The sequence below is a fragment of the Hemiscyllium ocellatum genome, chromosome 2 (assembly GCF_020745735.1).
Source record: "Hemiscyllium ocellatum isolate sHemOce1 chromosome 2, sHemOce1.pat.X.cur, whole genome shotgun sequence".
NCBI classification, from domain to species: Eukaryota; Metazoa; Chordata; class Chondrichthyes; order Orectolobiformes; family Hemiscylliidae; genus Hemiscyllium; species Hemiscyllium ocellatum.
The window spans coordinates 45,310,493-45,335,615 of record NC_083402.1 but is presented as its reverse complement, the minus strand read 5'-3'; positions in this window follow the sequence as shown (position 1 = coordinate 45,335,615).

Genomic DNA, 25,123 nt, shown 5'->3' with positions numbered 1-25,123 from the left:
TTCCAGGTGTGTGTTTTTATCCCAGCTCACCCCTGACTTTCTTGAATGTTCCGTGGTCTTTGGCCAATGAGGTCATGAGCTGGATTTATAGTATGAAATGAGGTCATGCTAATACCCCTCATTGTTGCCACCTCGGCGAGGTGTAAAGTGAACATTCTCAGACACTGGCTGGAAGTCAAAGGTGCTAGGATGCCTGATCGATACTTCCCTAGTACACAACGCTCAGGCTGGTTGTTGCTGGTTCCTCCGGGACGTTTGTGACCTCTTTGAACTTGGTTTCCACTGTTGTCTGTAGCCAACAGCGACTGGCTGTTACCTAATGTAGTTTGACCAATTTTCTCTCAGGCCCAATTTCTCAGACTGTGGGTCAATTTAGAATGTCCAATTTTGGGCTCATGGTCTTGTGACCACAAAATGCTCTCTAATTCTTGGTGCAGCTACAGTAGTTAGTGTGTTGATGGCCCTTTGGGACTCAGCATGAGCCCGGCCTCTGACTGTCACATTCAAAGCCTTTATATGTTATAGCATCTGTTATTCCTTCTCCTTCTCAGACTTGGTTAGCTGAGACCTGGTCTCTCAAGCTCTGCCTGTCTCAGTTTGACCCTGAACTGTGTGCGAGAATATTCAGCATTAAGATCCAGAGTCTTCTCATTAACTCATTCCATCTTCTTTTTCTGTGGTGCCCTACTTGTCCAGCATTGGTCACCATGCATACACTAGACACTATGCCCACGTGGACCCTTTCATGTCTGCACACATTCTCTCACCATGTGTTACTGTCAACAATTGCACAGCCAGATTGGTGCCCAGTTAAGTTCCATACCTCTTCATGGAGTCAGAAAGAGCAGGTAAGGAGCCTGTCAGCCAGCTTGGCCTCTCTTTGTTATTTACCATCTCCTCCTGCAAACACAAGGAAACCTGTTAATTTTGCTACCAAAATAAATACAGTGCCTATGCTGGTGGGCATAGTGGTCTGTGATGGGGGCACATTATTTGTCACCTGCGTACAATCATTCTGGAGAAACTTCCATGTGGGTCATCAAAGATTAGCAGGCACCTCTCACCAGAAAGTAGCCTGTCTTCTTATACGTTGATACCTCACCCCATTGCCAGCGACTGACTGGTTGCTCCCTCTCCAAATTTACTGCATTACCATATAAATGTCCTTTAAGATACTTAATGACATCTATGAAAAGCAACATTGACTGCATACAGTTAAACATAAAAACATATTTCACAGTGAAAACATTCAGTCTTTGCAATACAAAGCAGAAATACTTTAATCAATATAAATCTGCAAGATGACATGAAACATACATCAGGCCCTATTATACAATGTTAGTGTTCATGGCCAATCCTGCAATATGTTTTCACATAGCTTGCAATCAATTGTTGCATTTAGATGCTGATTTTATTAGTACGTTTTTTATCTATAGCTAAAAGTAGTTTCTGATTCTTATAAGTCAATCCTTTTTCTTTTTCCTGTCAGTTTGCTAAATTGCTGCTTATGTGCCTTGGTACTGGAGGGTCTGAAATGCACTACATCCAAAAACGATCAGGTGGGCTGCTTTGGCATGGATGGCATCAGGTCTCTTAAGTTTTGTGAGATCCATCCAGGCAAGTATCCTGACAGTCCTGACTTGTGTCTTGTCAATGGTGAACAATCCAGGAGTGACTCTAAGGTGGCTGACCTTCTCTGCAATATCTGTTCCTGTTTGCTGATTTAGATGGACCCTCGCCACACCCTGTTCTGAGAAAAAGGACGCCCCCATTTTGTCCTAACAGCCTGGATCAGATTGTGCAGGGAGGCATCACTGAAGTGTGTGGCCACTTGTGGTTTTCCTTCATGCATTCCTGCTGAAAAATAATTGAAATAGGTAAGAAAAACAATTTTGACTATTTGGAAAGTCTAAGACTAGCAGCCAGAGTAAAAAAAAATTAGACACGTTTTGGAAACTTTATTTCTATGCACAAAAGGTGGCAGAATGTTGGAATTGCTTCCCACAAAATGCAATCAGAGTTAGGTCTATTGTTAATTCTAAAAGTAAGATTGATAGACTTTTGCTGACCAAAGATATTAAAGGATACCAGCCACAGGGTATCATATGGAGTCAGGTTGCAGGTCAACCATGATCTCACTAAAAGGCAGAACAGACTTGAGGGAGCAACTCATGTTTTTCTGTTCTTATGTTCATAAATCTTATGCAATTATAGGTGCTCCCAGTCTATATGTGTCCCAGCTGTCTTGAATGTACAAACAAATCCGGCTCATGTGTAGTTAAAGCTATGCTCATGTCCCTTCCTGAATGCTTTCTTTAAGGATTGTATTTAATTACTACTCTTAATTACCTTTGCCACATAAATGTACTTTAAGATACTTGTACATCTATGAAAAGCAACATTTACTGCACACAGTTAAATATAAAAGAGTATATAACTGTGAAAACATTCAGTCTTTGCAATACAAAGCAGAAATATTTGAATCCATGTAACTCTGCAAGGTAACATGAAACATACATCAGACCCTATTTTACAATGTTAGTGTTCATGGCCAATCCTGTAATATGTTTTCACAAAGCTTGTAATTAATTAAGTCACATTTAGGTGCTGATCTTATTAGTACTTTTCATCCATTACTAAAAGTATTTTCTGATTCTTATAAATTAATCCTTTTTCTTGCTATAATACATGGCCTTGCCCGTAGAGGGTGGAAAGAGAGACTTCCTAAACTTACTTATATGTTAAATTCTCTCACTTACAGTTTCCTAAAAATTGACATTTTGTTGGGCTGACAACATGGATGCCATTGATCACATAAAGCCAATTGAGCATAATTTCTGGAAGATTCTTGCACCATTCACCTGGAATGTCACACTCCTCACATTGTATTAACATCGCAGCCAAACCAACATAAAAGAATACAAAATGAGATGTCCATCTTGGACAGTTCTGAACAAAGGTGACCATCAAAGGTGAAACACACATCAGGTTTCAACCTGAATATCAAACTCACACCTGGCTAAGTTACTGACTACGCCACATCCCCTAATCGCATGACCGAAACTATACAATACCCTGTATGCTGAAGATCTGCAATACCAATACACACTGCAAGAAAAACTGGACAACATCTGTAGAGAGAAAAACAGAGTTGATGCATTGAGTACAATAACTCTTCCCTGGAACTGAAACGGACTGGAAAAAGAAGAGACAAGCAAGACAGTTTTTGGCAAAGTGGAAGTAGGAGTGAATGGAAGAGATCGTAGGAGTGCCCAGAGCAAAAGAAAAAAAGGAGTGCTAAGGATAATAAAGAAGGGATCTAAAAACAAATTTTTAATGTTTTAATGATAGTTGTGAATAGTAGAAAATAGATCAGGTATGCTGAGAGCAAACTCTGCTGAGTGTGTTCTCATGCACAGGAGGAGGAGATTAGATCCCATCATTTCCAGCATGGAGATAAGATCCTATTCTATTACTTCTGAACCCAATCGTATTGTGTTATTTGAAGGCTGATGTTGCAACTTCAAATAGGCGTAAGTAGTAAACACCTCATAGCTGAGTACTGCACTAAGAGGTCTGAAAAACAGGATCACATAGGAATAAAAGAAGCAGGAGCAGGTCATTCAGAGCACTCTGCCGTTAAAGATCACCCACCTCATCAACATCTTTCCACACTATTGCTATAATCTTTATGTCTTAAGTACGTATCAATATTATTTTGAACATGCTCAAAGACTGAGCTTCCAAAGTTGTCTTCGGTAGAGACTTCTATGGATCGTATGCAGTCACAGTCTTCCACAGCAGTCCAATAATCTGTCCTTCAACAGATTACTGGAATTGTTGATGCCTTTCCTAGGAGTGTCACAGTAACTTCATGGAGTACAAATCTACTGTCCTCCCCTAGGAAGACAGTACTTGTCTTGTCTCTGCTGCCATTCACTCAGTGCTCTTATTGCTGCTTATTGTTGCCTCCTGTTACCAATGCCCTGTGATGCCATCTTTAGTGGGACTTCTTGGTCTGGAGCCATTTGAGATCATCTTCTAAAGTTATCTGCAATTTCCCTGTAGTGAAAGTCAGCCAACTTTCATCGGCCATGAAGCAGCTACTAAGCTATTACTATACAAACAGGTCAAACAAAGGCACCTGCAAGATCGATGCAAGAGAATACTGTGATGGTCAATAATTGAAAGAAGGTAATGAGACTTGTAGTAGGTAAGGAACTGGTATTGAATTTACAGGTGCCATTGTTGGTCAAGTTCCTCGTGGATAATGCAGCCAGTAAAGGATTACCTTGCTTGTCTCTTTCTTGCTATACCTCATTTTTCTTGATCTCTCCCCTCCCCCTCTCCACCACCCTCCCCCCTTCCCCCCCCATCCCCAAATCCCCCTCTCCCCCCCTCTGTGCTGCTGCTTTCAGCATAGCTAATGTCAAGGACTGTCACACCATGATAAGTCAAGACAACTCTTATACAATAATGGGTTAGGAGCTCTGAGGTGTTCCAACCATCTCTAGCTTCAGCTTGGAAGGACCCAGATTCATAAATGGTCATTCATTACCTTGATCACATTCATAACTACGAGCATACCATACACCTTCCCCTGTTCCAAGACTGTAGCTGTAACTATAGCAGGTTGAAGATTTTGGTAAGGATGATTTTGTTGAGATAAAGTGCATATTGTTTCTCACTGAAGAACATGTAGAAGAATTTCTCCCTGTCCAAGATGGAATAAACATCATCCACCTCCATCTTTTAGTGAGTGTTCATTCTTTGTGGGGTCTCTGCTCACCCTCTCACTCCCGCTTTATTCTAAAAGGAATGCCTGCAACTGCACTTCTCTTTGAAGAAATTTTTCAGGTGTATGCTCTTCACTGGCTAGGCCAACATTTATTTCCCATTTCTATTTGCCCTTAAGAAGGCAGTGATCAGATGTCTCTTTGAGCTGCTTTAATCTATTTGCTTAGGTACACCCACATTGATTTATGCAGCAGTCTTGGGATCAGCAAAAATACTTCACAATCCGCAACACCCACCCTGCGCAGTGGCACCTGGAAACTACTATAAGAAGCAACAAACATATGGAGAAAACATGCAACAGAAGAAATAAATCAGTAGTTGATGAACCTTTCTAAAAACACTGGTGGACATTCTTTTATTCTGCTGAACATGTGTTCTAGGTGTACAGGGTTAGGATAGGGCTCTAACTGAACTACAAAATACCAATCAGTCACACACTGATTAACATCATGATCTGACTGCTGTTCACATTTCAAGTGGACATCCATTCTGCAAAAGCTTACACCTTCACCAATACAGGCTCTGATGCAATTCACACCAGAAGACTTTATGCATGGCACGGACACCATTTTGGAGTTCTAAGAACCCCACATATGGGCATTAATGATCCTAATTTCACACCCAATATTTCATTCTTCAGGTGAAAAGTTTCAAAGTGAAACATACAAAAACATATCCCTGCATGGGTACCTTATGTGACTATTTTGACAACATTTTTAACAGGATATACAAAACCAATGCACAGTTCTGCAAGTCACATTAGAAAATTCAAACATCACGTTTACTATGAGAAAAATGACAATAAATATTCATTACTTTCATCCACAAACATATTAAATGAAGAGAACTTTTTTAAAGTAGTGAAAAAGAAGTTTATTGACATACTGCCAGTTGACATCCATCAGTTTTATGGAGATCTCATGTCATTAAGCAGCTTAGCATTAAGTAAATCACCACTCACAAGTCATTATTTCAGTTTATATCACTCTTTAAGAGCAGTCATCAATGGATATTTCCAGCAGTGGCTCATGGGAGAAATATACAATTGGTAATAAACCTGATGCATAACATTGTCCCATGTGTTCAATAAAATAACGTTCTTGACTTTACTTTATCTATCTTCCCATAGGCATACTTTTAATTTAAAAGTGGTGAAACCAAAGTAATGATGAAGTTCCAATTGCCATGGCATGTACGTCAGTGCATTACTGTTAAAAATTTATAGCATGCATCCCCTTTACATTAATAATCTTTCAGCAAAATGTTTTGGACTATAAATTTTATGATCAAACCTATCAGATCACCAGAGGATATAGGCAATGCCATCAAAGAACAGTGTTGAAGACTGCTTCCTGAGAAGCATTTTTCAAATGAAGTACAGACCTATATTTCATTGTGGAATAAGGAAAGGAATATATTGTAAACATGAGTGAATATATATCTGCGCTTCCAAATTACATCCCCGGTTTGATTCCAGCCTCAGGTGACTGTCTGTGTGGAATATGTACATTCTCCCCGTGTCTGCATGGGTTTCCTCCAGATGTTCCAGTTTCCTCCCACAGTCCAAAGATGTGCAGGTCAGGTGGATTGGCCATGCTAAATTGCCCGTTGTGTTAGGTACATTGGTCAGAGGGAAATGGGTCTGGGTGGGTTACTTTTCGGAGAGTCGGTGTGGTCTGGTTGGGCCAAAAGGCCTGTTTCCACACTGTAGGGAATCTAATCTAATCTACGTTGACTGGGAAAGGGTTAAAAGAGGTCATAACTGAAGAAGCAAGAAACAACATTTCAAAGAAACAATGCAAGAACCAAAAAAAAACACAATAAGTTTAACTAAATTAAAAAACAAATTGATGGAAATCAAATGATTAAAAGAAGAGAACGTCATTTAGCTACAAACGACACTGTTATGCAGGTAAAAGCAAAAAGTTGAAAAGTAGACAACAAAGCCAAATTTAAATATAAGTTTCTTGTAAGAAATCTTTTCTTTTCTGCTACAGGTTTTGGAACAATGTGCACTATTCTACACATTTAGGAATTTTAATTCAATCATAATAACTGTGGTGAGTATTAATTTCACCAGATTGTGGTTAGCTATGAAAGGAGTTGCTAAAAATGAATGGTATTCTCATCACTGAAACTTTGAGCTGGATTTTCCCACAGACTTCAGAACCTCCGCGCAAGGACGAAATGTAGGTCCTGAGCCCACATATGATGGAAGAAATACCAGGCAAATGATTTTCCCAAAGATTGCCTCCCAGTAGGGAGCATCCACACTTGCCAGTCTTTTACAAATAAAAAGACAATCTTTCAAAGCTGCTGGGCCAATCAAAGGGCTTTAGGCTTTGGCAACCCCATCCAGAAATGGGTACTGCTGAGCCAGGAAGGACATGTTGAGTTTACTTCAAAATAAGCATAACTTTAAACCATAAATTCTGAGATAAACCAAACAGATACACTTCAAAGATTAAATTTAGGTGACTCATGTGGCAGAAATGTTTGGGCCATGTTGCAACTCTGCCTTGTTTGGTGGAAAGGCCAATCCAGTACTAATGCCCCTCCACGCAGTTTGCTATGGTGAGGCTGTCTCCATGGAAACTCTGGCCTTCCCACATGACAGTAGGCTGCCCTGCTGATGGCAAGATAGAGCAATTGTCCCTAATCAGGTCTCATTTATCTGAATTAGTCGCTACCTCCTTTTAAGGGGTCAGCCAGTCAGCATCCAGCTCCATTTCCAAGATGCTTTCCAAGCACCAGGAAAGCATTGATGAACCGGTGCAAAATGGCTCCTCACTATTTTCCCAGTCCCCAGCCACTAAACTTTCCACTCCAGAGCAGGAAACTTTCGCTCATTTTATCAAACTCGTTTGTTACAGGACTAGTTATACCATTCAGGATCAACTTACAAATGGGTTTATGCATATTCTCATGGAATCAGAAAATCCCTACAGTAGGGAAAGAGGCTATTCAGCCCATCGATTGTGCACCAACACTCCAAAAGCATCCCACCCAGACCCAGTCATCCTACTCTATCTTTGTTACCATACATTTACCATGGCTGATCCACCAAACCTACCCATGTCTAGACGCTTTCGAAAATTTAGCAAATCCAATCCACCTAATCAGCATGTCTTTGGACTGTGGGAGGAAACTGGAGCAACCAGTCAAACCCACACGGACACAGGGAGAATGTCCAAACTCCACATTGTTGTCAAGGCTGGAATCAAACTGGGGCTTTGGGTACTGTAAGGCAGCAGTGTTAACCACTGAGCCATCATGCCAGCTTATTCTTAACTCTGCTACAAAAAAACTTACATAAATAATAAATACTATAGGCTGAATCGTGTTTTTCTTGGATAAATGCAAGTCATGCAATTTCCATGGAGAGAGTCTTGCCACAAAGCCCTGTGAGTTTTCTTACCCTCCTCTTATCAAATTCCTCTTGTAAATTATCCATCTCATCCCAGTAGCATTTTTCATATCTGCCTACTTATTTGCTTAGCACACTTTCCCACCTGCATAAACAATAATAATTGAGCTACCTATTTACAGCTCTCATACACCTCCCTCTGCCTCATTTGGGTGAAAAATGGCCCACAATAGGACAGACAAAATCAAGATGGATGGCTTGCTGGCAGTCATTCAACTCCTCTCTTCTTAGCAGGAGAAGATCCTGACACTGACTTCCTCGAACAGGACCTGAACTGGCATCAGACAATGCCCCGACTTCCAGTGTCCAGACCCTGAATGAGGGTAAACCCATTGACTTGACTAACAACTACATAAAACAGGGAGTGAGTTGACCTCGACATTGAGATTGGCCGTGCTGCAGATCTCATCTGACTCTGCTACACATTCCTTCCATCACCTACATCAGTCAGACTCTTAAAGGTTTCCCTATATCCTATATGCTAGTTCCCAGAAGAATTCAAACAACAGAGCACTTGGGCCTATCATCAAATTGTTCAAATGAAGTTTGTTTTATTTAACTTACGAAATTATGTCCACATAATGACTCATTACCAAAGAAGTCAGAGAGATTATTAATGTACATTCATAGAAATTCTTTTGCGAAACGAACAAAGCCACCCACAGCTGTTCCAGAGATGTGAAACCTTGGGATAGTAAGATTTTATTGTGCCTCACAAATCAGAACTCACTACGCAAAAACTGGCCAAGCGACTCATACTTACATCGATGTCTTTTTCACCCTTCTGATTAATCCACCATTCATTTCAAACAAGCAATAAATGCAGCTGTGTGGTGAAGAAATCAAAATGCGTAGCCACTGGGCTCTTGAAAACTGTGAAGAAGCTGTTTCGACTGACAAAAGGCATCGGGGTTGACACAAAGATTTAGTAGGTATTCAGGGTAACCAGCAAGGCATGGCAGCTTTCACATGTTTCAATTTCAAATCTTGGCCTCTGTAAACTTTGTAATTGAAAATTATAATTGCCATCATAATACTGTATGAAATTACAAAGATGGGGTTGGATAGTTTAAAAAATGCCACTCTGGCTGAAAAGCAAAATAGGCAACTAATGATGATGAACAGGATTTGTATATAGTCAAGGTCAGACTGGTGCTGGAAAAGCACAGCAGATCAGGCAGCATCCAAGGAACAGAAAAATCGACGTTTTGGGCAAAAGCCCTTCATCAGGAATGAGACAGGGAGCATCAGGGGTGAAGAGATAAATGGGAGGGGGGCGGGGCCGGGGAGAAGGTAGCTATGAGTGCAATAGATGGATGGAGGTGGGGATGAAGTTGATAGGTCAGAGAGGAGGGTGGAGCGGATAGGCAGGAAGGACAGATCATGAAGATGGTGTTGAGCTGGCAGGTTGGAACTGGGGTAAGGTGGGGGGGGGGCATGGAAATGAGGAAACTGGTGAAGTCTACCGAGGCAGAAGACAAGGCGTTCATCATCAGTGATGGAGATGGAGAGGTCCAGGAAGGGGAGGGAGTGTCAGAGATGGTCTAGGTGAATTTAAGGTCAGGGTGGAATGTGTTGTGAAGTCGTCATTGATGAAGAGATCTGCAGTCCTCACTTTCGCCTAGGATTTGTACATAGTAAGTCCTAAAAGGTCTGTTGTATTCTCTCACTCATTATTGATAACATGAATCATATTAAGACCACAAGAACTTAACTCACAGCAGCAGTACGCTGTTCAGCCCAATGAGATCATTTAATGAGATCACAGCTGATTTGATAATCCCCAACTCCACTTTCCTTCCTTTTCCCCATAACTTTGATTTCATTACTAATTAAAAATTTGTGCAGTTCAGCCTTGAATACATTTAATGAACCAGCCATGACAGCCCACTGTGATAAAAAAATTCCATTGAGTCAGAATCCTGTGAGAGAAAAAAACATTCTTCTTCATCTCTAGTTTAAATGGACAACTCCTTATTCTGAGATTATACCCTTTGGTTTCGACTCTCCCATAAGGGACACAATCTTTTCAGCATCTACACTGTCAAGTCCCCTAACAATACTGTGTGTTTCAAAAAGATCACCTCTTATTCTTCTAAACTCCAAAGAGTACAGCCCAACCTATTCAACCTTTCCTTTGAAAACAACCCCTCCATCCGGTACTTAACCTTTACTGGACTACCTCCAATGCTAGTATATCTTCCCTTAGATAAGCAACCCAACTGTTCACAGAATTCCAAAATTGGTATGACTATTGATTTGTATAGATTTTACAAAGCCTTCTAGCCCCTTTGAAACAGAAGCCAACATTCCACTTGCCTTCCCTACTACCCACTGAATTGGATCCTAAATTTTATGATTCATAGACAAACCCCTCTGTGCTGTAGTTTTCTTCAGTCATAGAATCATAGAGATGTAGAGCATGGAAACAGACCCTTCAGTCCAACACGTCCATGCCGACTAGATACCCCACCCCAATCTAGGCCCACCTGCCAGCACCCGGCCCATTTCCCTCCAAACCCTTCCTACTCATATACCCATCCAAATGTCTCTTAAATGTTGCAATTGTACCAGCCGCCACCACATCCTCTGGCAGCTCATTCCATACACGTACCACCCTCTGTGTGAAAAAGTTGCCCCGTAGGTGTCTTTTATATCTTTCCCTTCTCACCCTAAACCTATGCCCTTTACTTCTGGACTCCCCCACCCCAGGGAAAAGACTTTGCCTATTTATCCTATCCATGCCCCTCATAATTTTGTAAACCTCTATAAGATCACCCCTCAGCCTCCGATGCTCCAGGGAAAACAGCCCCAGCCTGTTCAGCCTCTCCATATAGCTCAAATCCTCCAACCCTGGCAACATCCTTGTAAACCTTTTCTGAACTCTTTCAAGTTTCACAACAATTTTCCGATAGGAAGGAGACCAGAATTGCACACAATATTGGCAGTGGCCTAACCAATGTCCTTTACAGCTGCAACATGATCTCCCAACTCCTATACTCAATACTCTGACCAATAAAGGATAGCATACCAAACGCCTTCTTCACTATCCTATCTACCTGCGACTTCACTTTCAAGGAATTATGAACCTGCACTCCAAGGTCTCTTTGTTCAATAACATCCCTAGGAGCTTACTATTAAGTGTATGAGTCCTGCTAAGATTTGCTTTCCCAAAATTGCATTTATCTGAATTAAACTCCATCTGCTACTTCTCAGCCCATTGGCCCATCTGGTCAAGATCCTGTTGTAATCTGAGGTAACCCTCTTCGCTGTCCACTACACCTCCAATTTTGGTTATGTTTAATTAAGGTCCTCAGAGGCATTTTGATAAAATGAAGAAAAGAAATCAAAGGATGCCAGTGTGATATCTAAACAGGTACAGTCAGAAAAAAACAAACTCAGTACAGGGAAGAGGTAACCAGTGCAATACATGATCCACCCTGAAGGAAAACAGTAAGTAACGAGTACCCTACAGGGAGATAACTGCCTTGAGCTAGGGATGTTGATGTGGAATGAAAAAGCGAAGCTTCAGGAATACTAAACAAAAGAAAAAATCAAGGAACAGTGGTTGCTGAAAATCAGAAACTAAAACTGAAATTGGTAGAAAAACTCAGCAGGTCTGGCAGCATCTGTGGAGAGAAAACTGCATTAACTTTTTGAGCCCAATGAACCTTCAGGATTCTGAAGAAGGGTCACTGGACCCAAAGCATTAACTTTGCATTCTCCCCACAGATGCTACCAGACCTGCTGAGCTTTTCTAATAATTTCTGTTATAGCCTGAGGAATACCTTGCTTTAAATAGGAAGAAACAAGGTAGTGCTAAAATTTTGCATACTTTTGTGAAAGAGTGTATGAAATAGCAGACATGTTGATAATGTAAGACCATATGATGGAAATACAGGGAGTTGGAACTCATACAGAATTTCCATAATTTTGGTTGAGCTGACAAAATTGAGGCAGATACAAGTTCTCCTTGCATTCCTGAGTATTACGGGGGGAAATACTTTTAGTCTTCAGTAGTCTGGTGCAGTCAGGCAAGCATGTTTCAAAACTTATCCAGAAATGATTATTGACAGAAAGGAACCTAGACTTAAAAGAAAACTCAGGAAATAGCATCCAAAGAAGCTCAACAGCTAATCTTAAGCATGCGAGTTCAAAAAATGGGAGCTAAGCGATGAGCACCAACGCAGACTCAAAACTGCCAAGGGTGTGGAAAAACAGATCACGGAGCAGCAAATTGCTACTGCAAAGCATGTTGTATACAGAAGCTGTGGTCAAAAAGAGTACATTGAATTGCTGTGTTTGAAGGAAAAGCATGAACAACATACAGGAAAAGTAAAGAAACCAAAAACTAGGGAGAAAAACTACATGGTACGAAAAAGGCTAAATAAAGGCCTATACTTACAGTCTGAAGAGGAGATATTATTAAACATTCCAGCAATTGCTGATGACACCAACTGATTCCTTACTGAATGGTAAGAATGGAGGTGGAGCCTGCAGTGGTGACTTCGGTGAGGCCTTAAAGTTTGTGTCAGAAGTCGCTGAGTTACATTAAACTGCAAATCTGCAAAACGGATACAAAAAATGTAGACAGGTGATTAGGTGCCTTTAAGGAGTTTTCAAATTGAATGTTCAGTTATGCAGTCAGTCTGAATGTTTGTCCTATGGGCCAAGTTTAGAGTGGTGCTGGAAAAGCACAGCAGGTCAGGCAACATCCGGGAAGCAGGAGAATTGACAGTTCAGGCAAAAGCCCTTCATCAGGAATGAGGCTGGAAGCCTTGTGGGTGGAGAGATAAATGAGAGGGTGGATGGCGTTGGGGAGAAAGTAGCTGAGAGTGCAATAATGCATTGGGAGCAATGGATATAATAAATGACATTGGTGGATGTGCAGGTGAAACTTTGATGGATGTGGAAAGCTCCTTTGCGGCCTTGGATGGAGGTAAGGGGGGAGGTGTGGGCGCAGGTTTTGCAATTCCTGCGGTGGCAGGGAAAGGTGCCAGGAGGGGATGTGGGTTGTTGGGCGGCATGGACCTGACCAGGTGGTCATGGAGGGAACAGTCTTTGCGAAAAGGGAGGCTGGAGGGAAATATATCTCTGGTGGTGGGGTCCATTTGTATGTGGCGGAAATGTGGTGGATGATGCGATTTATGCGGAAGTTGGTGAGGTGGAAGGTGAGGACCGGAATGGGGGGGAAGGGGGTTTCTGTCCTTGTTGCAGTTGGAGGGGTGGGGTTCAAGGGCAGCAGTGCGGGTCATGGATGAGATGCATTGGAGGGCATCTTCAACCACGTGGGTGGGGAAATTGTGATGTTCAAAGAAGGAGGCCATCTGGTGTGTTCTGTGGTGGAACTGGTCCTCCTGGGAGCAGATACAGCAGATGCAGAGGAAGTGGGAATATGGGATTTCTATGGTGGAACTAATCCTTCAAAGAGCAGATGTGGCATTCTGTGGTGGAACCGGTCCTCCTGGGAGCAGATACGATGCCTGCATGGGCCCCAGCTATGCCTGACTCTTTGTCGGCTACATGGAACAGTCCATCTTCCGGAGTTACACCAGCACCACTCCCCACCTTTTCCTCCACGACATTGATGACTGCATTGGGACCACCTTGTGCTCCCACGAAGGGGTTCAACAGTTCATCAACTTCACCAACACATTCCAGCCCAACCTTAAATTCACCTGGACCATCTCTGACACCTCCCTCCCCTTCCTGGATCTCTATCTCCATCAACAGTTACTGACTCAACACTGACATTTTCTACAAATCTAGCAACTCCCACAGCTACCTGGATTACACCTCCTCCCACCCTACCTCCTGCAAAAATGCTAGAACACCCCCCGTCCTCACCTTCCACCCCACCAACCTCCACATAAATTGCATCATCCACCGACATTTCTGCCACCTTCAAATGGACCCCATCACTAGGGATATATTTCCCTCCCCACTCCTATCCACTTTCCGCAAATACCATTCCCTCTATCTACCTGGTCAGGTCTATGCTCCCCAACAACCCACTCGCCCCTCCTGGCACTTTCCCCTGCCACCACAGGAATTGCAAAACCTGTGCCCACACCTCCACCCTCACCTCCATCCAAGTCCTCAAAGGAGCCTTCCACATCCATCAAAGGTTCACCTGCACTTCCACACATATCATTTACTGTGTCCGTTGCTCACGATGTGGTCTCCTCTACATTGGGGAGACCGGATGCCTTCTTGCTGAGTGCTTCAGAGAACATCTCCTGCACCAATCAACCCCACCACCCCATGGCAGAACATTTCAACTCCCCCTCCCACTCCACCGAGGACATGCACCAATCTAATCTTGACTCTAATCTCCAGCATCTGCAGTACCCATTTTCACCTGTTTGCCCTATGGATTAATGGAAATTTGATAGCTTTATTGGAAAGAACATAGTTGAAGAAAATCAAGTTCAACTGAGCAGAAGTAAATCACTTATCTGTTTCTGAGGCCAAGCTATTGCAAATTTTAAAGAAACATGCCATATTTTCAAAGGGGATCTGGGAAGCATGGACAACATCTCTGCCAAATTTTGGGCGGCACGGTGGCACAGTGGTTAGCACTGCTGCCTCACAGCGCCAGAGACCCGGGTTCAATTCCCACCTCAGGCGACTGACTGTGTGGAGTTTGCACATTCTCCCCGTGTCTGCTTGGGCTTCCTCTGGGTGCTCTGGTTTCCTCCCACAGTCCAAAAATGTGCAGGTGAGGTGAATTGGCCATGCTAAATTGCCCATAGTGTTAGGTGTAGGGGAATGGGTCTGAGTGGGTGCGCTTCGGCTGGTCAGTGTGGACTTGTTGGCCAAAGGGCTTGTTTCCACGCTGTAGGTAATCTAATCTAATCTAAAATTGAAAACCCAGGATCAGAATCAAGCAAAACATTGCAAAGGCTAGATCAGTGTTATGCAATCAAGTCAATAATGGAGGTAGGGTTATAGAAGCAGATCAAGATGGGAGTTCTTGAACCCATAAGTGTGAGTAATTGAACTATACTTATTCTACCAGTGATGAAGAAAAATGGACCAGTGTGTACCTGTGGTGGTATTAAGGTCATTATTACTCTGGTATTATGTGCTGGATAGTGTCCTTTACGTTTAATCATTGGCCTATTTGCCAGATGAGCTGGAGGTCTGTTTTCAGGAGAAAAGAACATCATTCAGCCCATCTCCAGATAGGCATCGATCCTGTGTCACAGCAATTCCTAACAACTGTAATACATAAAGGACTCATTAAATCCAAGAAACCTACATTTGAATGACATCTGCATCTGCATTACATGCGATGGATCAGATTTTAAGTGGATTGGAGGGAATCCAGTGTTACCTAGATGATATTTTGAAATTAAAAAAGAACAATTTAGATGATACTCTGCAGAGACTTGAAGACTGTGACCTAAAAGTAAGGAAAGACAAGTGCGATTTTTTAAAAAATCTTCTTTGAATATTTAAGCATGCCATTGATGCTTAACAACCATTCAGGTCACTTTCAAAATGTAGAGCCATAATTAAGGCATCAGCACCAAAATTATAAACCAACTATGGTCATTTTTGGGCTTGCTAAATTATTATGGCAGGTTTGTCCCAAAACCTGCAACCATCCACAAGCTGCTGGACAACTCACGATGTCAAAACAAGAATTGCAAGTGGGAAAATTTGTGCAAGGGAAATCATGTGTCACAAACTTGGAATGAGTTTTTTGAAAAAGTAACATGAAGATTGATGAGGGCAAAGTGGTAGACGTGATCTGTATGGACTCAGTAAGGCGTTCAACAAGGTTCCCCATGGGAGACTGGTTAGATCTCATGGAATACAGAGAGAATTAGCCATTAAGATACAGAACTGGCTCGAAGGTAGAAGATCTTCAGAAGGTGGAGGATTGTTTTTCAGACTGGAAGCCTATGACCAGTGGAGTACCACAAGGATCGGTGTTGGGTCCACTACTTTTCATCATTTATATAAATTATTTGGATATGAACATAAGAGGTATAGTTAGTAAATTTGCAGATGACACCAAAATTGGAGGTGTAGTGGACAGCGAAGAAGATTAGCTTAGATTACAACAGGATCTTGATCAGATGGGCCAATGGGCTGAGGAGTGGCAGATGAAGCTTAATTTAGATAAATGCAAGGTGCTGCATTTTGGGAAAGCAAAGTTTAGCAGGACTTACACACATAATGGTAGGGTCCTTGGGAGTGTTTCTGAACAAAAAGACCTTGGAGTTCAGGTTCATAGCTGCTTGAAAATGGAGTGGCAGGTAGATAGGATAGTGAAGAAGGCATTTGGTATGCTTTCTTTTATTGGTCAGAACATTGAGTATAGGAGTTGGGAAGTCATGTTGCAGCTGTGCAGGACATTGGTTAGGCCACTGTTGGAATATTGCATGCAATTCTGGTCTCTTCCAGTCGGAAAGATGTTGTGAAACTTGAAAGGGTTCAGAAAAGATTTACGAGAATGTTGCCAGGATTGGAGGATTTGAGCAATAGGGAGAGGCTGAACAGGCTGGTGATCTTTTCCCTGGAGCTTTGAAGATTGCGGGGTGACCTCTTGAAACACCAGAGGTTTGAGTCAATGAGAAAAAAACACGCCGCCTGAAGTGGGCTAACAGCCACACAAGAATTGACATCCTCTGGAACATCTTATCTACTGACTGCTGTATTTGTGACTACAAATATTGTGAATGTTTCATTGCAGAAACTTCTGATATAAAGGGGTCTATTTGTGTAAGTTTGCTAGACTATCACTTTAATAATCTGATCACATGACATAATAATGATATCAATAACCATTTTGGGTGAGAAACAGCTAACCTGGCTCCCTGTGGAGTGAATAACTCCCAAATGGAGCTCCTGCTGTTTAACACTTTAGCCTCCTGGTCCTTCTTGAATTTCATTATATTCATCTTCAGAATGAACCTGAAACCTACCATATTCTCAAATAGCAAACAGTTGTTGGCTAAAAGGCAACACCCAAAATGGGTAGTATTTTTGACTGAGCCAATTTAAATATTATAAGCTTTGGCTGACTAAATATGAGGTATTCCTGATGAAGGGCTTTTGCCCGAAACATTGATTTTACTGCTCCTCGGATGCTGCCTGAACTGCTGTGCTTTTCTAGCACCACTCTAATCTAGACTTTGAATATGAGAAGTGTACAGAAAGGTGCACTGTTATGTTTCACGTATCCCAGGCAATGCATAATGTCTCCACACGTTTGAATGTTTGTCCACTAGAAGCTATTGTCTAGATCAGGCCTTGGGACAGGGGTCTCATTATAGCCCAATAACCAGGCTCTTTGAGATTCACAGTGGTCAGGGGCTGGGAGCTATTCCAAGAGCAGCACTGGGGCACATGACATCTGCTGTGGACTCTGGACTAGGACTACTCAGGATGGGCCTCATCATTGTGGACATACCAGTTGTGTAGGAGGTTGGGGAGGAAAAATACTCAACCTTCCCCTTGAACAGCGGGTTTCATGAAATAGGTATTGAGTGCAAACTTCAAAGAAAATGATGCCTATCTGCATCACTGAACTGTATTAACAGATCACCTGAAAGCAACAATTCAATGGCACGGAATGACCCTTCTGACTGTCATGCAGCTTAGAAGGAACCAATGTAAAGTATACGGACTTAGACGATCCTGTAGAGAGCAAGATGTGGGCAACCAAGGGCCACAGTGGCAATGAGCAATTGGCCAGAAATAAAATCTACATGCATGACCGAAGCTTTCTCCAATTGACAGAGGCAATGCAAAAGGATGCCTCAGGAGGACGTCCTCCAAGGTGGACTTCGGGACAGGCAGCAGCGAAAAGTGGCCAAGCAGAGGCTGATAGCTAAGTTCGATACCCATAGGGAGGGCCTCAACCGGGACCTTGGGTTCATGTCACATTACAGGTGACCACCATTGCACAATTCACACACACAGACACTCCTACACACACACACACACACACACACACACACACACACACACACACACACACTCTTATACACACACACACACACACATATACACAGACACTCACACACACCCTTATAGACACACACACTCCCACAATCACACAGGCATCCTCTCAGAGACTTAGACCAGTCTACACTCATGCACACACATATACACTCTCTCACAGACACACACAAACCCCCACCCCAGACACGCACACACGCTCCCACACTCACACATGCACCCCCTCACAGACTTAAGACACTCTGCACTCACGACACACACATATACACTCTCTCTCACACTCACAAAACCCAACCCTGACAGACACGCACACACAGACACAAAGAGCCACATACACACATATTTTTTGTGGGGTGAATTTGTACTCGCAGAGGTACATTGTACTTTGCTCAAGAACTGCATGAATCCATTTTAAATCTTTGAGCTCAAAAACTGCATGAATTCATGTAAAATTCTGTTATCTCACTTTTAGATTAGAATCAATCTAGACACCATGGCATAGACAGAGAACACAGGGGGCTAACACCTTTAACATATTGTCTAGCTGACATCAATTGTTACAGCTAAACTGAAAATGCAACTTTAAAAAAAGGTTTTGTGATTTACACATGAAAGAGGTGAAACTATCATGGTATTCAAACAGATGAAAGATTCAACAGACAATCAAGGTAGTTTTCAATGTATAATTTCAGTTACACCACACTTTTGCTATAAATTCTGTGCCTTACAATTGTGTCCTCCACAATCACCTGATGAAGGAGCAGCGCTCCAAAAGCTAGTGCTTCCGATTAAACCTTTTGAACTATAACCTGGTGTTGTGTGATTTTTAACTATAGTCATCTGTGGTACATGTAACAGGACAATCAGCACCAACTATTGTCAGCAATCAGACTAAAGAATCCTAAATGAAGTTAAGAAGCTTTGCAAGTTTAAACCAAGCTGTATAAAACAAGACAAATAAATTAAACTGAAATCATGTGTAGAGAAGGTCAACTGAAGAGTTGGAAAGAGGGATAGAATTTAAAGAGAAAGAAAAGAGGCTGAAAATTCAGAAAGTATTAAGAATATCAGATTTGAATTGGTTATTCAAAAGAGCATAGAATCAAATCATAGAATCCCTACAGTGTGGAAGCAAACCATTCTACCCATCAAGTCCACACCAACCCTTCAAAGAGCATCCCACTCATACCTTAATTCCTATCCTATCCCTGTAACCCTGTATTTCCCATTGCTAATTCACCTAGCCTGTACGTTCCTGGACACCATGGGCAATTTAGCATGGCCAATCCACCTAACTCGCGCACCTTTCAACTGGGAGAGAAAATCAATGCACCTGGAGGAAACCCATGAAGACACTAGGAGAATGTGCAAACTCCACACAGTCACCCAAGGCTGGAATCAAACCCGGGACCCTGGCGCTGTGAAGAAGCGGCACCAAACACTGAGACACCATGCTACCCCAGTGGTCAGACTTAGTCCCACAACCTTCTTAAGGTTTCTCATTCTGAAAAACTGTCCAACTTTCTCTAAAACTATTAATGGAGTAATTTCTCACCACTTTTTCAGAAATGGCATTTTAGGTCCAAACAACTATTGAGTGGAAAAAGATCTATTCTCTTCTTCTAGAGCTTTTGAAAATGGTTTTATATTATTATTATTATTGTTTATTGAGTGTAATGCCAGAGGTAATTGTCTACTTCATCAACTTTACCAAACTCTCTCATCAGGTTTAAAGTATCTAACAGGTCACCTTTAAACCTTCTCCTCTGATATCTTTTCCGATTTTGCCAACTTCTCCTCATAACTGTAGTCCGTAGTCTCTGGTAGTATTCTGATAAATCTCCCCTGCACCCTTCCTATGGTACACATATCTTTCCTGAAGTACAATACCTTAAATTGATCCACATTACTCAGGAACAGGTCAAAGCAACAATTTATCAAGTTCTGCCATCATCCTTTCCTCTATATATCACAGTTCAAATGATACCAATTCAGTAACCACTTTATTGGCTGACCTTGAAAAAATTATCTAAATGAACACAAACACTCCATATTTGTCAAAATAATACTATTTAAAATATTAAGACTTTATTATGAATTATTCTGTAGAGTAATGGAGTATCAGCATGGAGGAGAATCTCTGTTAAGGAGCCTTATTAAATGTGTCTATCTACTATATTATAACTAACAGGTTTTTATGGAATGCACTGAGGACTCAAGAAACATTTTTGGGAGACAAATTGCAGTTAGATATTTTGTTCATGATACAACATGGTAGCAACAGAAAAGGCAACAACATGTATTAAAACGAGTGTTTAGTGCAACTATTTAAGTCAATCTTTTGGTTGAGAAGGAAACAAAAATGTCTTTCAAAACTTAGCAAGGCAATGGAACTTTACAGGCATAGCAGGAAGTTCAAAAATGGACACAGAGTCTCGAGTGGAATAAGGAAAAACCCAAAACAACAGGCAGCACAGATTACAGCTACATTTGAAAAAGTAGCTTCAGAGCTCAAATGAGGCATGGAGACTAATATGCCAATGCCAAAGCTATCCTAGATGATCAATGGACTGTTCCAGACTCAGGAACAGAAGATTTGGATAGAAAGATTTACAAAGGATTGAACAGCTTCCAACTTGGATAAGAAAGGGCAAAAGGACAAGGTCAGGACATAAGTACAGTGAGAACCATTGCATATGATAATATTTGCAAGAGACAGCATTGACAAGAATGCTGCAATAAAAATGAAATAGTGTTGAGGGAATTGATGCACACTTCAGTGAGAGGAAAAGTTTAGTAAAGGTCAGTATGAAGAAAAATTTTACCAGAGAACACAGAATTCTGGGGAAAGCACAGATTCATTCAAAACTGATTTTTACAGGTTGGCAGGAAATTGCAAATATGAGAGGTGGAGGGCAGAGGTAATTCATGTCTGGACTGTAGACAGATTTTCAGATTTAGCTTTGTCAGACCTTTTCCAAGCCAGGGAGGATTTAACACTGGAAAGAAAAGCAGTACATATCATTAAACAAGTGGAACTTCAGAAATAAAATGGCATGGTCTTTTGAAGGGAAATGAAATGCCATGGAAGAAATCAAGTGAGTCAGTTCAGTACATAAGATTCAGAGAAGAAAGCGTTTGAAAAGTCCAGCCTGCTAAAATGGAGAAAAATGCGCCAACCACCATCTTGAAGTGTCCAGGATGTGGTTGGAACAAGCAACACAGACTGGCAAGCAAATGGAAGCACAATGCCACAATTACAGAACATAGGAAATAAATTCAGAACACCCATCAAACCAAACCTGAGTCCAGAAGTGAAAAGGCATAATATCAGAAAAAAAATTATTATAAGAATATTCCTTGATTCTGGAAATAAATTTTGGATTTGGAAGTGAATGGGCTTATCACAGAGATTAAATCTGAGAAAACGTCTCAGTGTCATAGGACCAGTTTAAATGGTTTTAAAAACTTAAGTTGCAACTATCCTCTATTACAGGGACCTGAAGGAATATTATTGAAATTAAAAGACCAACTTACAGTAAAGTTCAGGTGGAAGAGAAATCACAGAAACTTGTCCGTTATCCACAATCAAGAATGTTCTCTATTATATAGGAATGCATGTTTTAAGCTGACATTAATTCACAAGCTCAACAAGATTGCACTGATAGGCCAAGGAAGTGAATTTCAAAATAAATTCCTAAGATTGTTTACAGGTGTGGGTAAATTGAAGACAGGTACCACATTACTCTCAGAGATAATGCAAGCCACTCTACTTGTCCATACAAAGTGTCACACACACTCTTGGATAGAGTTAAAGAAGAAACCTATTGTATGCTTAGACAAGGAATATTTTCATTAGTTACAGGACTGACAAGACAGTGTTCAGGAGTGGTCAGAATGGAATTAAAATTTAATGTTTCAATAATAATTTGCAAGGATATAAATCAATTGAAAAAAAGCTGTACAATGTACGATTTCTTCAATGGATTTGGTAGATAAAAAAACAAGTAAAGATGTCCTATTCACTGAACTGGATATGAACAGTGGATTTGAACAATTACCTTTGAATGAAGACCCCAGAAAGCTGACTACCTCGATTAGAACTTCTGGGTGTTATTGCTCAAACAAGTTACTCTTTGGAATGCCACCCACAGCAGAAATTTTCAGATCAGATGGGCCAGTGGGCTGAGGAATAACAGATGGAGCTAATTTAGATAAATGTGAGATGCTGCATTTTGGAAAGGAATGTCAGGGCAGGACTTACACACTTAATGGGAGGTTCCAGGGGAGTGTTGCTGAACAAAGTCACCTTGGAGGGCAGGTTCATGGTTCCTTGAAATTGGAGTCTCAGGTAAATAGGATAGTGAAGAAGGCGTTTGACATGCTTTCCTATAGGAATTGGGTGTCATGTTGCATGTGTACAGGACATTGGTTAAACTACTTTTGGAATATTATGTGCAATCCGGTCTCCCTTCCATAGGAAGGATGTTGTGAAACGTGAAAGAGGATTCAGCAAAGATTTACAAGAATGTTGCCAGAGTTGGAGGATTTGAGCTATAAGGAGAGGTTGAATTGGCTGGGGTTATTTTCCCTGGAGTGTCAGAGGTTTAGGGGTAACCTTATAGAGGTTTATAAAATCATGGGGAGCAAGGATAGGGTAAATAGACAAAATCATTTCCCTGGATTAGAGGGGTTCAGAACTAGTAGGCATAAGTTTCGGCTGAGAGAGGAAAGATTTAAAAGGGACTTAAGGGGCAACTTTTTCACACAAAGTGTGGTGCATGTATGGAATGACCTGTCAGAGGAAGTGGTGGAGGCTGGTACAATTACAACACTCAAAAGACATCTGGTTAGGTATATGAATAGGAAGGGTTCAGAGGGATAAGGGCCAAGTGCTGGCAAATGGGTCTAGATTGGATTAGGATATCTGCTCGGCATGGACGAGTTGGACCAGAGGGTCTGTTTCCATGCTCTACATCTTTATGACTCTATACACATGTCAAACAACTTGAAAAACATTGATGAAATAATACCACATTGATGACTTGCTGTTACATAAGCCAAATATATGGCTTACTATTTGTTAAGAAGAGTAAGACATCATTTTAGTTTCATTTTTGAGTGTGTGAATGTTATTTAGTTGTCTGATAAGTTTTTCACATGGATTTGTGGTCGGCATGGTGGCACAGTGGTTAGCACTGCTGCCTCACAGCGCCAGAGACCTGGGATCAATTGACTGTGTGGAGTTTGCACGTTCTCCCCATGTCTGCGTGGTTTCCTCCCACAGTCCAAAGATGTGTGGGTCAGGTGAATTGGCCTGCTAAAGTGCCCATAGCGTTGGGTAAGGGACAAATGTATGGGTGAGTTTCAGGTTGGTGTGGACTTGTTGGGCTGTAGGGCCTGTTTCCACACTGTAAGTAATCTAATTTAAATGCAGCCTTTAAAAACTATTGAGGTGGACAAGTTTAGTGCTTTAAAATATAGAGATAGAAGAAAAAATGGGCTGTTGCCTAACAACATTTTGTTATTAGACAAAACATAGACAAAAACTAGTTTTTTTTTCGGAAGAATAGAACCATTCAGAAGTTCAGTGAATGTGCAGGTAAAGAAACACGACATTCGGAGAGAAAAGGCATATACGATCAACAGTGCAATTTAATAGTTTCCAAAATAGTTGGGGCAGAAGGAAAATATGTTCTGAGTGACTTGGAAATTAGGTAGAGAAAAGTCTCACAAACTGAAGGTTTAAGGTAAAAACAATGACTGCAGATTCCTGATGAAGGGCTTTTGTCCGAAACGTCGATTTCGCTACTCCTTGGATGCTGCCTGAACTGCTGTGCTCTTCCAGCACCACTAATCCAGAATGAAGGTTTAAGGTATCAACAATGAAGACATCCTGTACGGTTGTTCCATGCATGAGTTTAAACAATATATGTTAAGGATAAATTAAACTCTTGGCAGTTTGTTTAGTGGTCCCTTAAGAGACATTAACTAAATAAGACAGAATTGAGTAAATGCAGTTTACCAGACAGAAACCAAGTACAATTGAATCAGCTTAACAAGGAACTTTAAAATGGAAATAAGATAGCCATTCACAGAAGTTGAATATTAGAAAGGTTGTTGAGAGTGAAAAGATTGAATCTTTATTTATGATGTTTATAATAAGGACTTTTCACATAGTTCTAGCATAGTGCAAAACATCTTTTTCCGTTTTTGCATAGTAAACTTTGATATTCTTTTTTAAAAAATACATTGTCAGTCACTTATGAATATGTTCAGTCACTAAGCACGACAGTAACTAAATTACAAAAATAAAGTCTATCGTTTATCAAGCCAGATCTCACATTAGTATTACCATCAGCTGGGATCATTAATAAAATAAACGGTTCAACAGACTAATATATGAATACTATTTTATTCATGTCACAAATTCACCCTACTAGTATCAAGTGAATGGAAATGTTGAATGAGATGTTTATAGAATTAAGCTATCATCAAAAAACATCTGCAATATTAGGCTATAGAGCATCACTACAGAATGCATTATCACCATCACAGTTATTGATGGGGAGACGACTGAAAATGTAACCTCTATCCCTGTCCCAAATGCTAGAGCTAAACATTATTAGGGATGACTATAACAGTGGAGAAGGTATGAAGAAAAGGAAAGAGAAAATCAGTTTTTTTTAAATGTGCAGAACATTAAAGTCATTAGAGCTCCAGACAAGAAAATATATGATGATTTTTTAAAAAACAGAGCTATTGAAATAATCTAGGTGGAAACAGATCGAGGAATAATCAGTAGACCGTGTAACAAATTGATATCATTAAATAAGAAACCCGTAGAAACCAGTAGCAAGTCAGATCTATTCCATGGAAGAAGAAAGAGAAGAGAGTTTTATAACCACCCTGGAGAGAAAT